Here is a 14362-nt window from a genome sequence, read left to right on the forward strand (position 1 = left end):
GGCACTGGCAGCACTAAAATATCTGTAAGGCAACGCTCTTCCATCAGCTGAGAAAATCCAGTGACTAAAAATGTCACTTTGCCCAGATCCTGTGCCCTGCTGCCCTCCACTGAGAAAAGCTCACATTTGCTGCAGCTCCCAGGTAAAGTCCTACATACTCTGGAGCAGCAAAACCAGGCAAACACCACATTTTTACTGAAAGGATCCTGAGTCAGCTCTTGCCACCCACCCAGCTATGCTGCTCTAGCACCTAAAGAGCCTCGGTGCAGTTCCCCCTGCAATACGCTACCACATGGCAGACCTGAGCCCATGCCTGAGGACTTCTTGATGAGCAACAGCAGCCACAGCCACTCTTATCTTCAGCCCTGAGAATGTGCAAACACAAGTCAGCATCAGGCCCTTTGAGATCTTTCTCCCGTTTTCTGAACCGTTGATGCACAGGGCACAATGCATAGGGATGTGCCGTGGTTTAACCCCGGCCGGCAACCCAGCCCCACGCAGCCGCTCGCTCACTGCCCCTCACCCAGAGGGATGGGGAGGAGGATCTGAAAGGAATGTGAAACTCAAGGGTTGAGATAAGAACCATTTAATAGGTAAAGCAAAACCGCACACCCAAGCAAAAGCAAACCCAGGAATTCATCCCCCACTGCCCACGGGCAGGCGGGGGTTCGTCCATCCCCAGGGCAGCCGGGCTCCATCACACGTAACGGCTACTCGGGAAGACAAATGCCACAATGCCAAATGTCCCCCCTTCCTTCTTCTTGCCCCAGTTTATATACTCAGCATGATGCCATATGGTATGGAATGTCCCTTTGGCCAGTTCGGGTCACCTGTCCTGGCTGTGTCCCCTCCCAGCTTCCCGTGCCCCTCCAGCCCTCCCGCTGGCAGGGCCCAGGAAACCGAAAAGTCCTTGATTTAGTATAAACATCACCCAGCAACAACTAACATCAGTGTGCTATCAATGTTGTTCTCACATCAGAGCCAAAACACAGCCCTGCACCAGCTACCAAGAAGAAAGTTAACTCTATCCCAGCTGAAACCAGGATAGGCTGCTGCAACACCCCCAGGCAGCAGGGACAGGAGACGAAGCAGTAACGCTCCTGCCAAGCCAATGCCCATGAACCAACATCCTCAAACGATCGTGCCAGAAGAGATCAATCAGCGGACTAGTCCGTCCTCACAATGACTTGTCCACTCACTGATTTGGCCCATATCCAAAATACATGGGTTTGGGTCATTGATTTCCTGCCCAACACTGCACTTGGCACCTGGCAGGATGCTAGCACAGCTCTCCAATCACAACAGATTTTAAGAGTACACATTTTTATCCAAAAAATAATGCATTTGTACATTTCTTAATTTCCCACAATCCTGCATCTTGGTTTTACACTACAGGACAAGTCACACCTTTTTCTCCTTTTGGAAGAGCACAGGCTTCTACACAACACTTTGCATCACTAAAATGAAGATTGGCTCAGAATCCAAAGGTACTTTAAGTCCTTAAATTGAGATCACTACCTTTTTATACAGAGATACTTCTGTGTGTTCAATATCTCTGAGAATAACAGAGTGGTCAACAGAGATATTTTCATCTAAACCAAAACAAACTAAAGAAGCCTTGAAAGGACCTGATCCACTACTCTTTGGAGCCAAAAGAAAACTCTCACTGACTTCAGTGAAGCTGGATCAAGCTCAAAGTGTGCATATTTCTGTTTTCATGAGTTGTGTAAACTCCATCTGTTTTCCAGTCCCTGTGGGGAAATGCCATCTTTCTGTTTGCATTATTCAGTTTGCTCTCTATGTTGTAGTTTGTACTCAACTCCACCAGTTTTACAAAACAATATTTTATGGTGCAGTGCTCAGCTGTCTCACAGAGGCCTCAATTCCTATGGCATGACTGGCATCAAGCATTTTTTAATTAAAAAAGAAAATGTTACTACATCATAACTGCCTCTTCTCTCTTAACTGTGAAAAACAGGATCCTGGTCACAGCAGGCAGCACGATACAAAGCTCTTGAAATTTTTATTTTTTCATGTGTGTGCTACCTCCCCAGTTTATGCAGGAGACTAAATGCACCCAAGATGCTCATCTATTCCATCCTGACCACAGGCTGAGCTCAGGGAGACATCTCAGGGCACATCCTAATGGAAGCTGTTCCACAGAGGACCTTCGGTGTCCAGCTGGTGCCCATGCCCGTGCCCTCCCCCCGCAAGCCACACTAATGGAGGTCCTGGGCTGTCCAAAAGGGGAGCAGCGAGGTTTTGCGATGGGGCACTCACAACTACCTACCAGATACTTTGCCCACACTGACGAATTTTCACACGCCAAGGTGTAAATTTCCTCCAAAAATGCAGACACAGATTTCACCACCAATTTTTGCACATCTTAAGACAGTAGTACCGAGGTAGGCTTGTTGGTTAATCACCTCAAGCCTAATTACATTGACTATGATGGAGGGCTATAAAGCTGACCAGAGCCAGCTGACAAGTGGTTTCTGTCTTCTGAAGGCACCTGGCGAGGCCAAAGTCCTTAAGGGACACTACAGATGATCCAAGATGAAGCTGCAGATCCCCTACAGCTACTGCAACCATTCCACAGGTGTTAGCAAAGGGACTTTCAGGTGATAGCTTCAGCATCAATGACTTCAGAGCCCATGGTGGCTAATACTTCTGTCATCCTTTATATCCTGAGTTTTGTAACAGATGCAGACAAGGAGAGAGGCTGAGGTCAACCAAAAAGCTGAAGACATGAAATACAGCGTCACGGACCTGTCTGCATCATTTGTGGCCACAAAACTTCTCTGAAAGAGATGTTTTCTGTTATGTGGTCTTCCACGTTCCTGTGAAGAGTGAAGTCTTCAGTAGACTTCGGAGGTTCAGCTGACTGGCAACAGTGATTAATTTAGTCATATTAATGAAGACACTAGCCCATATATCATCTATGCCCACAAGTAAGTGATGACAGTAATGCCCAGCTCTTTCATGGCACTTTTCATTGGCAACTGGCAAAATGCTTCCATACCAGGGACTGGCAGCACAGTGAAGGAGAATGACAATTTTAGAGTGACAAAGGCAGTGGTTGGATGAAGCAGGACTTTGCCACACCAGGGCACTACTTTGTTCTTAGGATGCATCTTTGGATATGAAGATTTTGCATCCTGGCAGCACTTTCCTACCTGCTGATGAGACTCCGTGGGATTAGCAAACTGCAACCCTGCAGGTGTTTGGCATCACCAGCGCCAGCCCATCTTCCCAGTAGAGACCAAGGCATTCACTCTGGGAAGCACATAGTCCTTGACGATGACCTAGCCTTGTCTGGAAGGTAAAACTAACTCAAGGAGCTGCGGTTACACAAAGCGTATCAGCCTTCGGAAACCAATAAGTTCTTCATTATTGGTGAAAAGGAATAAGAAGAGAAAGTTTCGTAGTAATCAAGTCAGTGAATAAGGCTCTAGGTCACTAATTCAGTTGGGTATTGACAAGTGAAATCTTGCCTAGATTGTGATTTGAGAAGGATTGCTCTTACAATTTTGAAATACTTCAAACATAAAAATTAAAATAGAGACCTAACAGGAAATTTTTGTACCATTCTCACTTTCAATGAAAGTATATAAAAATTATTTTGCTATCTAGGCAATTTTGAACATTTCAAACATTTTCAGACACGGGTCTTTCAAAGGTCAAGCAAGGATATACTAAATAATTCTTCCTTGTGGGTGAAGAAAATGAGCCCATTTGTAGGTACCCTCAGTTCTCTTGTAAAGTCTCTTTATTGTTAAGATGAGAGACCACAGCACATGCCACTTTCCAAAGAGTCTTCACATATAGGAAAATTGAGTATTACTGTCCGCAGCTTGAAGATATTCAAACTGAGATAGAGAGAAGGAAATAAATTATCCCAGGCATGACTCCACCAGAAGCAGATTCCTTTGCATCTGTGTTTATGTCATGTTTATATTATCCCATCCAACAGGATTTATGTGCACAGCAATGTTTATACATTGTCATGTAAAAGACCATAACAGTGAGGCCAGTCACTGCTGAGAATGGCAATAAGTACTTAGGGAGTCACTAAAACCTACTGTATCATGTGGAGGGGTGTTGCAAATTGCTCAAACCAGCATATTTTAGCTGTTTATTCATTTTAGATTTCTAAAGTATGCTGAAACAGTGGTTTTATAGTATAACGCTTGTTGTCAAGACATATTAGTACACTCTGGCTCTAATACAACAAAATACAAAGATTTTTTTGTCTCAAAATACTGAAATTTTTATCATGAACTGAAAACCTGAATTTTCAAGTGAAAGAAATTATGCACATTAGTGCAAAGTAATCCAGTAAATAAGATGTCAGCAGTCTCCTTCCATTAGGCCTTTGAGACATGCTTTCAACTGGTGATCAGATGCAAGTGCCTGCTCTTGGATGCTCATTAAAATTACTGACCAGGGCCACCACAGCAGCAGCTCATTCATCACCCGATCTCTTCCGCATCCATGCCCAGGGAAGACAAGGCTGGGTTTCCTCTGATACCCTTGGCAACGTATAGTGACCAGACACAACAACCATTAATTAGCCCAAAGCAGACAGGCATGGCAAGCCTTTAAAGTCTGAAGAACAGTAAAAAAGAAATCATATTGGTGGAACTTCACTTACATGTGTGAAAGCTCTAGTCTAAAACCACACACACAAAAAAAAAACCACCAAAAAACCCAAAAACAAACAAAAAAAAAACCACAACAAAAAAAACCCCAAACAACCAAACAAAAAAAACCCACCAAAAACCAAAACCCTTGCAAGCAATTGTCTGCATCAGTTGTTGCTGGCAAAGATTGATGACAATGATAACTATGATGAATTGATGCTGTAATTACGAATATATGAAGTTTTATGAGGAGACAATAGAGGTGTCCTTATCTATACACAGCTGAAAAAGCACTACCATATTCCTTCAAATCATCTGCAGCTTCAGAAATGAGTCAATTAATGCAGCTCTGCCTTTTGATAAGGCTTTGCCCAATGCAAGTGCTTTTACACCTGAAGACGATCTAGAATTCCATACTGGAATTAAAGAGACAAATGTTATTGAAAAGTATTTAAATCCTTTCTCTTGTTTGGTAGAAGCTGTTCTGCAGGGAAAAAAAATATTTTTATTTTACAAAACTTTTAAACAGCATTCTGCAAGACCTGTGTATGCTGAGGCTGTAAAGCTGAACAAAAATACAAATGTGAATAGATTTGGTTTTGACTTACTAAACATGTACACAATTGAATAAGAAATCGCAGTGTTTACTGATATGGGAGCTGGAAACACAGTTTACATACAAATAAATTCTGGATACTATCAGACAATACTAATTCAGGTGTTTAATCAGCCCTAGAATTAGGAAAGTATATAAACATGAGCACCACATGTACCGGCGATGATGTTATTCCTTCCACACCTCAGATTCCACTTGGGTGGCTTTAAGAGCTGTACAAGGGCACCCTAAAACGGAGTGAGTAAACAAAAGCTCCCTGACTTTTTTTTTTTTTCTCTCAAAGTGAAGTGGCATTTGGTCATGTGTTTTCAACCAGTTTTAATTCAGATGATTAGCTGTTTTGCTCTGTGGCTCTGTTTCCCTCTCTGTCATGCACTGTTGACCCAGAAGGGTTAAAGAGCTACCAGAGCACTGCTTCAGGCATCTCTGGGGTTCTCTGTTGTGGGTTTATTTAGTAAAATCCAGAAGTTTAGTGAAAGTCAGAGTATGTGTGTCCTTCACAACTTGGTGGAAATCTCTTTACTACTTTACCATTGTGTTATCACTTGAACTTTCACCAGCTTACAGGGAACAACTCAGCAACCAACATTTTATGGTGTTTCCTTCACATTGCTCTATCCTCCCATGTTTAATATCAGACCCAACCTCTTCTCCCTAGTTAGAGGAACAAGCACCAGTTTAGGAACAGCAGAAATAATCCCCTGCTCTCTTGCTAGACTCCAGGACACCTCTCCAAAACCAGGACAAGGACAGCACAGCCCAAGACCACTACTTACTCCAAGTAGTCTGCAAATAAGTATGCTATGTCCTCAAGCAGGAGAAACAACACAAGGTAAAGGTAAGTACTGGGGATGTGTGTCACCACCGGCGCACCATACAGCCAAAGCAATGGCTCCTGTGCTGCGTACATTGATCTTTAAATGCTGTTCATTTGATTTACGGTCTGTAGAAGTTACCCGGTGCTATACAAGACAAAGGCATCTATTCAACCAGCTTCTAGGTACACGGACTTTAATAAGATCTACCAAGGGTCTTCCTTAAAAATGTGGTGAGTGTCATGGTTTAAACTCAGTCAGCAACTAAGCACCATGCAGCCACTCACTTCACCCACCCCCCACCCCTCTGCAGTGGGACAGGGAGGAGAATCAGGGAAAAAAGGTAGAACTTGAGAGTTGAGATAAGAACAATTTGATAACTGAAATAAAATTATTATGATCATGATGATAATAATAATAATAAAGGAGAGGGAGGAGGAGGAGAATAAAATCCCAAAGGAAGGGAAAAAACCCTAAAACCACCAAGTGATGCACAGTACAACTGCTGACCATGTGCTGACTGATGCCCAGCCTTCCCCAAGCAGTGATCAGTGGCCCCCAGCCAACTGCCCCCAGTTTATATACTCAGCATGTTGTTCTCTGGTATGGAATAGCCCTTTGGCCAGTTCGGGTCACTGTCCTGGCTGTGTCCCCTCCCAGTTTCTTGTGCCCCTTCAGTCTTTACCCTGGCAGGGCCTGAAAAACTGAAAAGTCCTTGACTTAGTATAAACATCACCCAGCAACAACTAAAAACATCCCACCAAATTCAAACCACAGCCCTGCACCAGCTACTAAGAAGAAAATTAACTCCATCCCAGCCAAAACCAGGACAGCAAGTCACTTTTTGGGGCAGTTACCAAAGTGACAAACACAAAACAAAGGTCGTGCAAGAGAGCTGTGGTGAAGAGCAGTTTAGGAGCAGGCGAAGCAAGGGGCTCTGTGGGTAGCAGCAGTTTCTGTGCTGCCCCCTGCCCTTCTGCACCCCGGACCCTCCTCTGGCACCGGCCAGCAACACCCTCGTCCGCCCTCAGCACTGTGCACCCAGTGCGATGCCCTGGGCAGTGACAGCGCAGGACGCAGCTCCACGCCCTCCCTTGGTCTTGCCTCCCACTCGTGTCACCAAATACTGAACAGCCCTCCCAGGATAACTCGCTTCCATCGTTGGTCACAAATCCCTGCTTGGAAAGCCCCATCGCTCCGCTCTCCCAGCTGACCTGCCCGATGGTGAGGGACATCAGCTTGGGCAGCACCCTCCAGCAGGCGGGGAGCTTTCAGCCACGGGGGTATTAAATTTAAGCCTGGAAGTCGCAGGAGCCCCAGTGGGAGCTGAGAGGGGTGTGAGTGCCTGCAGCCCCTGCACGGCCCACTGCAGCCCCCGCACGGCCCACAGTAAAAAACAGTGCTTCTCAGTCCCCTCCCGGGAAATGAGACTGGCATGTCACCCAACATGACACCAAATAGGCTGCTTCTCCTTTGCTCATTTTTCTTCATCCTCGTTACTGTTTATGTACTAATAATTCATTTATAATTTCAGACAACAAAAAGTATTACAGAGCAGGGGGAATCAGTAACAATGAGCTCTCCTTGTCTTCTAGTTACCCTTAAGCTTCTAAATTTGTCGACATACCTAAGACTTAATTCCAGCTCTAGCAAATCATTTCAGTACGCTGTTTCATACCTGGTTCACAGCCACAGCTCTCACCACCGTTGATCAACAGCAGGGACAAGTAAATACCTGTAAGCAAGACTCTCCTCGTATTCTTCTGGCTGCACGCACAGAAGCAAAGAAGAGCCGCGTTCCCAGGGAAGGTTTCACGCGCGTGCTGGTGGCAGGGCAGAGCAGCATGCAGAGACGCAGTACTGACAGTCTCAGAGAAGCAGTGTAAATTCTGGTTTTTTCAACCAGCAGGATGCCAGCGACACTTGGATCCAGCATGGCTTGTCAAAGTTAAAACAGAGATGTGGGTTCTTCTGTTTATCAAAGAGACTGATGTATTTCTGCACAATAAAGCGGCTCCTGGAAAGTGCTATTGTTTGTCTTTGTTGCCATTTATCAGAAGAGAACAGTTTAATGTTTTGGTAGAAGGCACAAGTGAATATCTCTTCAGTGATGAAGGAAAATAAGCTTAGTGCTAAAGCAAATAGAAAATATTGATCTATCTTCAGGTATTGCAGCTGAAGATCTTTTGTTAAATGTATCTTTCCCTAACCCTACTGACCAGCATCCTTTGTCTTTTACCACCCAACTCCCTGCAGCCGAAAGTTTAACCTTGAACACCAAGAAGGGGAAAAAACCCCAAAAAACAACAAACAAAACCACACAGGCACATCAACAACATTGGCCCTATGAAGTACTCAGGTCCCACAAAGATGCAGCTGGGGCGAGAACCCTCTTCCCCCCGGGGTGGTGGGACCCCAGCCCCGCAGCGCAGCAGGGCTCTGGGCAGCGCAGGCGCCCAGTGGGGTCCCCTCCTGCCGACGGGCGCTGTGTTCCAAGCAAGAGATCAGAATTTTTGTCTCTGGTTGCACAAAGCCTGAGATGACATGAATCCTGCTGGTATTATCAGACTGAAGATTTCACAGCTACGCTGGTTGTGCAGGTGGGAGAATCCGGCTGAGATTACGTTAGATGCTTTTTTGTTTTTGTGCATTTACTGCCATTTGAGGAAGTGCTTAAGTGATACAAACATCCAACAGTGTTTCTTGCCTTTCCTCATCCCTTGTATTCACTGTTACAGGTCAGAAAAACCAGTCCCTCAGGCATACTTCTCATTCCTGGGACACTGTTTCTTCACTACTTTCATTTACCTGGGGAAATCACATTTTGAGATTGCCTCCTTTGTAAGATCTCCAAGGCAGTATAGGAATAAGGAGAAAAAACTACCCATTAAGTAAAACCAGAAGCTTCACAAATCTGGGTATCTAGGCTCCAGAGCCACAGCTGGCATCCCCACCAGAGCTCTGTTCCTGTTCTTTATCACTGCTCAGCCAGGAATATTAGCCCAGCAATTTTTACATAAAACTCCCAGAGGCTTAATATATAGCCAGAGTGCAGAAAATTCCTCAGTTGGTGTTTACACCCCAATTTTTGTCCCCTGTTTGCAGGCTCACAGGACAGCTACAGCACTTGGGCAGTACCCGAAGGCAGCCTGGGTGATGGGGCTGCCCAGCTGCGTTTGCTGACCCACTGCCCCAGCACTGCCCCATCCATCCTGCCAGCCTCCCGGCACAAGTCGTTACTGCCAGGGTGCATAGTAACTGTAAAACAGACCCTTAAAAGTTTGCTGCCTCCCACCTCACACTTCCCACCACCTGCGATAGATACGCTATCTTCATAAGAGAGGCTGCCAGCAGTTTCATATGCTCAGAGGATGTGCCATGGTTTAATCCCAGCCAGCAACCCAGCCCCACGCAGCCGCTCGCTCACTGCCCCTCACCCAGAGGGATGGGGAGGAGGATCTGAAAGGAATGTGAAACTCAAGGGTTGAGATAAGAACCATTTAATAGGTAAAGCAAAACCGCGCACAAAAGCAAAGCAAACCCAGGAATTCATCCCCCACTGCCCACGGGCAGGCGGGGGTTCATCCATCCCCAGGGCAGCCGGGCTCCATCACACGTAACGGCTACTCGGGAAGACAAACGCCACAATGCCAAATGTCCCCCCTTTCCTTCTTCTTGCCCCAGTTTATATACTCAGCATGATGCCATATGGTATGGAATGTCCCTTTGGCCAGTTCGGGTCACCTGTCCTGGCTGTGTCCCCTCCCAGCTTCCCGTGCCCCTCCAGCCCTCCCGCTGGCAGGGCCCAGGAAACCGAAAAGTCCTTGATTTAGTATAAACATCACCCAGCAACAACTAACATCAGTGTGCTATCAATGTTGTTCTCACATCAGAGCCAAAACACAGCCCTGCACCAGCTACCAAGAAGGAAACCAACTCTATCCCAGCTGAAATCAGGACAGAGGAGCAAGCAGGAAGAGAGCCTTTCTCTAGGCACACATGGTTAATTATTAAAATCAGCAGAAAATGTTCCTAATATATACAACAGCTGAAGAAGAGGCATCGCTTCTATCTGTATATATACAGAAATAACAGTAGCTTCTTGCATCCTTCATATGAGTGAGGAATGGAAAACAGATCGGCTCTCACCCCCACAAGTGGACACTACACAGGATGAAAGCAGAGTGTTTGCATCAGACAGCATGGAGATCTGATAGGTAAAACCCCCAAAGGGCCAGAGGTGGAGCCTAAGAAGCATTGCCTGTCTCAGTGACACAATGCCACAAGCCTCCAACTCATCTAGAATTAAGCCAAGACTAAAAATCAAAGGAAAAAAAAGAATTTGGACAGACTGCCAGCTCTCCAGCAGGCATGGACATCTTGTGCTGCAGAGGACAGACATGGCAGGAGATGTGCAGAGCCACATGTGACACACACAGGACAGCCACCAAAACACACCCAAATGGCACAAACACAGCCCAAGCAAATTCAACTCTTATTTAAGCAAATTTTCAATCCATGCCCCATAGCAGGCAATCAACTCCAATTTAAACCAACACTTGACAAGCTTCCTGTTTATTACAGAACTCATGATTTGGGATGGGATTTTTCAGGCCAGCTTGTTTGTATATCTTCTCTGCTTTTATTAAGAGCAGGCCTGTGCTATAATATTATTCTTCATACTCTCATACCGCTGACAGCGCATCCATCATTCTTCATAATTGCATCTAACAAATATTGACTTTGTCTGCAGAAGAGTAAACAGAAATATTAAAGCACTTTTGCAGAAGGCGAAAACACTAGTGGAAAGCATATTTAAACAGACTGAGAAGGATGAAGCCCGCATCTTGTGATGGAGCTTATGGCTGCAAAAAAGCAGTACCAGTTTATACTGGCTTAAAAATGGAGCAAAACAGCATACCGTGCTGAATTGGGCATCCAAGCCCTGCGCCAAGAAAACGCCATCAATACACGTAGAAGATTCAGTCCATTCAGGCTAAAACATAAGTACCACCAAACATTCTCTCAGTCCTGCCTGAATGGGAGGAAATGACTGAAGTTTAGCCTCAGATAACTATTAAGGCTGATGAAATGTGTTGCTGGGCTGCATTTGCTGTAAAGCCACTGGAATGCACAGCCCAGGTGGCCGCCACTGCAGTACCAGTAGCCAAACACCCCAGTGCTGCTCCCAGCTGCTCCAGGAAAGCGCATTTCATCCCAGCAAAAATGCAGCTCAGCATCTCACCACCCAGTCACTGCCCAGCTGTAACAACACTGCTTGCCCTTCAAAAAATAAAAGAATCGTTTAGGTTGGAAAAGGCCTTAAAGGCCATCAAATCCAACCATTAACCCAGCACTGCCAAGCCCACTGCTAACCCACGTCCCTAAGTGCCACGTCAACATGTCTTTTAAACACCCCCAGGGATGGTGATGCCACCATCTCCCCGGGCAGTCTGTTCCAGTGCTTGACAGCCCTTTCGGTGAAGATGTTTTTCCTGATACCCAACCTAAACCTGCCCTGGCACAACTTGAGGCCGTTTCCTCTTGTCCTGTCGCTTCTTATCTGGGAGAAGGGACCAATCCCCACCTTCCTACAACCTCCTGTCAGGCAGCTGTAGAGAACAAGAAGGTCCCCCCTGAGCCTCCTCCTCCTCAGGCTAAACATCCCCAGTGCCCCAGCCCCTTCCCCAGCCCCCTGCTCGTCTCTGGGCACGCTCCAGCCCCTCCGTGTCTGTCTTGTTGTGAGAGGCCCAGAACTTCTTTTCTTCTTTTCAGAGATGTGACATCATTGCACAGTTTCAGCATCATCGGTCCTCCCAGTGCAGAGGTTCACCCCACCCCTGCGGTGTGCTTGGCAGCCCCCAGCCCCGCTCACCCCGAGGCAGGTGGCCAGGCCATGGGGCACCACTGTGACAGCAGCTTCTGCTGTAATCTGCCCGGCCTTTTGCTCAGCTCTTGTAGGATCTAAACTTGCATGAGAATTTCAGGCTGCATGTTTGCCTTGACACCTCCTTCTTATGCACAACTAAACAAGACCTGTCACAGAAAAGACTTTGCCTTCAGCTACAAGAAATTCCTGCATGACTCCTCCTGGGGACCTGCCCCCTGTCATTAATGTTTCCACCATCCCCTCGTAAGAGCCCAGCACAGGAGGTGACACAGGAGGTGACCACCGAGCGCAGAGCAGGACAGCCCCAGCTGTGGAAAACCTCAGCAGCACCCACTTTACTACACTCTTGGAAAGAGAGACGTTTCTAGAAATATTCTTCAGTGTTGGAACCAGATCAGCCCCAGCTTTTGAAAGCTGCTGCATTACAGGCAGAGGAAGAAATACCGCCAGCCAACCATCAAGCCTTAAAAAGCTTTTCAATAAATAAAACCCAGAAAGCTCTTCATGCACAAGACCAGAAATTGAAGGTTTCTGGCAAAACGTCCAAGTTCAACTCACAGAAAGAGAAAAAAAGAATTAAAAAAAAAAGAAAAAAATCAATCTGTAAATAAGAAAAAAGACAAAATTATTTGGGAAATAGATTACTACATGGACAACAGCAATCATCTTGTACACTTCCCTTGCTAAAACAACATCTTTAAGGATGAGGTATCAAGTCTTTATAACCACTTGAATCAAAAAATAAACACATGTATCTAATTCTCTTAGACTTGGTATACGGTAAGAAATATCAGAACACCAGACTGGAAAATAATTGTCAACTGTAAATTTTTGTGACAATGGAAATGAATATGCATGAAAAATGCATGAAAATGGAAGAGCTGATGACACCTTTCTCTTCCTGAACTCTAAGAAGGTCTAAGAAATATCTGGGTTTGGGGAGAATTGGGGGTTTGTTTGGGGGTTTTGCTGTTGGTTTTTTTAAAGTGAACAAAAATCTTACACTAAAAGAGAAAAGAAAAATATTTCTTTGGCACACAGCACTTTTAATGAAATACTGATGTATTAGTCAATCAGTAGTTAATTCATAGTTAGTAAATACTGTTTATCCAAGTTCCTTAGCAACTAGCACCATCTCTACAGAGCGCTTACGGCAAATGTTATGGAAGACAAGGGTCTCCCCCCGCACTGGCCCCTCCAGCGGCTGCCCACCGGCTGGACCCTAGGAACTGGAATTCACACATGAGACAGCCCAGGTAAGCAGCTGTTAGCAACAGGCACCGGCACCGGGCACAGTTACAGCATCTCTCTGACAGGTACCAGCACCACAATCACTTTAATTACAGCAGGGCTGGCACATTCCCCTTCCAGAAAGAAAAAAATATTTCAAATTATGGTTGCATGAGCCTCCCTTCTTTATGAGCACAGTGCTGAAATGACAGTCAAGATGGCAGAAATCTTCCAAGGTTCCCTGAATCACAAAAAGCAATGTGAATTTCCCTTTTCCTCCCCACAGGGTTTCAGCAGAACAGCAGCACCGGCGGCGTGAAACCACGGGGCCGTTTGCCAGGGAGTGGGCAGCAGGGATAGGATGGAGAAACACGCAGTGCTCACCTGGGCATGGCAAACTCCACCAGAGCCACGTCTAAGTGTGGGGTAAGGCACAGACCTGGGTCATTCTTGTCAAGGAAGACCTTTAGCTCTACCAGCCCTTAGCTGTAATCTTTCCCTTGGAAAGCCTCTGGGAAGGCACAAATCAGCCAAAGTGCATAGATCTGCTTATGGGAGAGCCCAAGCAGCTGGAGGAGGCAGTGCTAAAGCAAAACCAGTCCAAAAGCACACACAAAAGTGCACCAGTGCAGGATGCTCCCATCCCACACACGGCCAACTGGGAACAGCAGCAGGAATGAGCATTTCATCACTCCTAACACCATTTACACCCAGCCAGAGCCACAGGCAGAGCCCAGGAACGTGCTACAGGAATCCTCTTTTCACGTGGGCCCAGGTGCTCAAAATCTCATGCAAAGACCTGGCTTCTCAGTACACAAAAGTAGGATTTTCAATATAAACAGCTGCTGCCGCAGCAGAGGAATGGAATTCAGGAGCATTCATCAGTGCATGCCCCACGGCTTTAACACCCGCATTTCCCAGCACACCCTTGAGGGGAGTTTCAGGTGGCATCGCCCATGGCCACCGGACAGGCAGGCATTGTGCTGTGAAATGACCAGGATGCTACCACCTGTGCCACAGCATCCATTAAAACTCAGGAAAGTCAAGAACTGATATTCTTGACCTTGCTAAAGGTCAACATAATTTTTTAAAAAAACTAATTCCCAGAAATACTGAGGTGACCTTGATATATGTTCATTAGGATCAGACATAAGAAGCAAATTTCCAG

Source organism: Falco cherrug, chromosome 9, assembly GCF_023634085.1.
Source record: "Falco cherrug isolate bFalChe1 chromosome 9, bFalChe1.pri, whole genome shotgun sequence".
NCBI lineage: Eukaryota > Metazoa > Chordata > Aves > Falconiformes > Falconidae > Falco > Falco cherrug.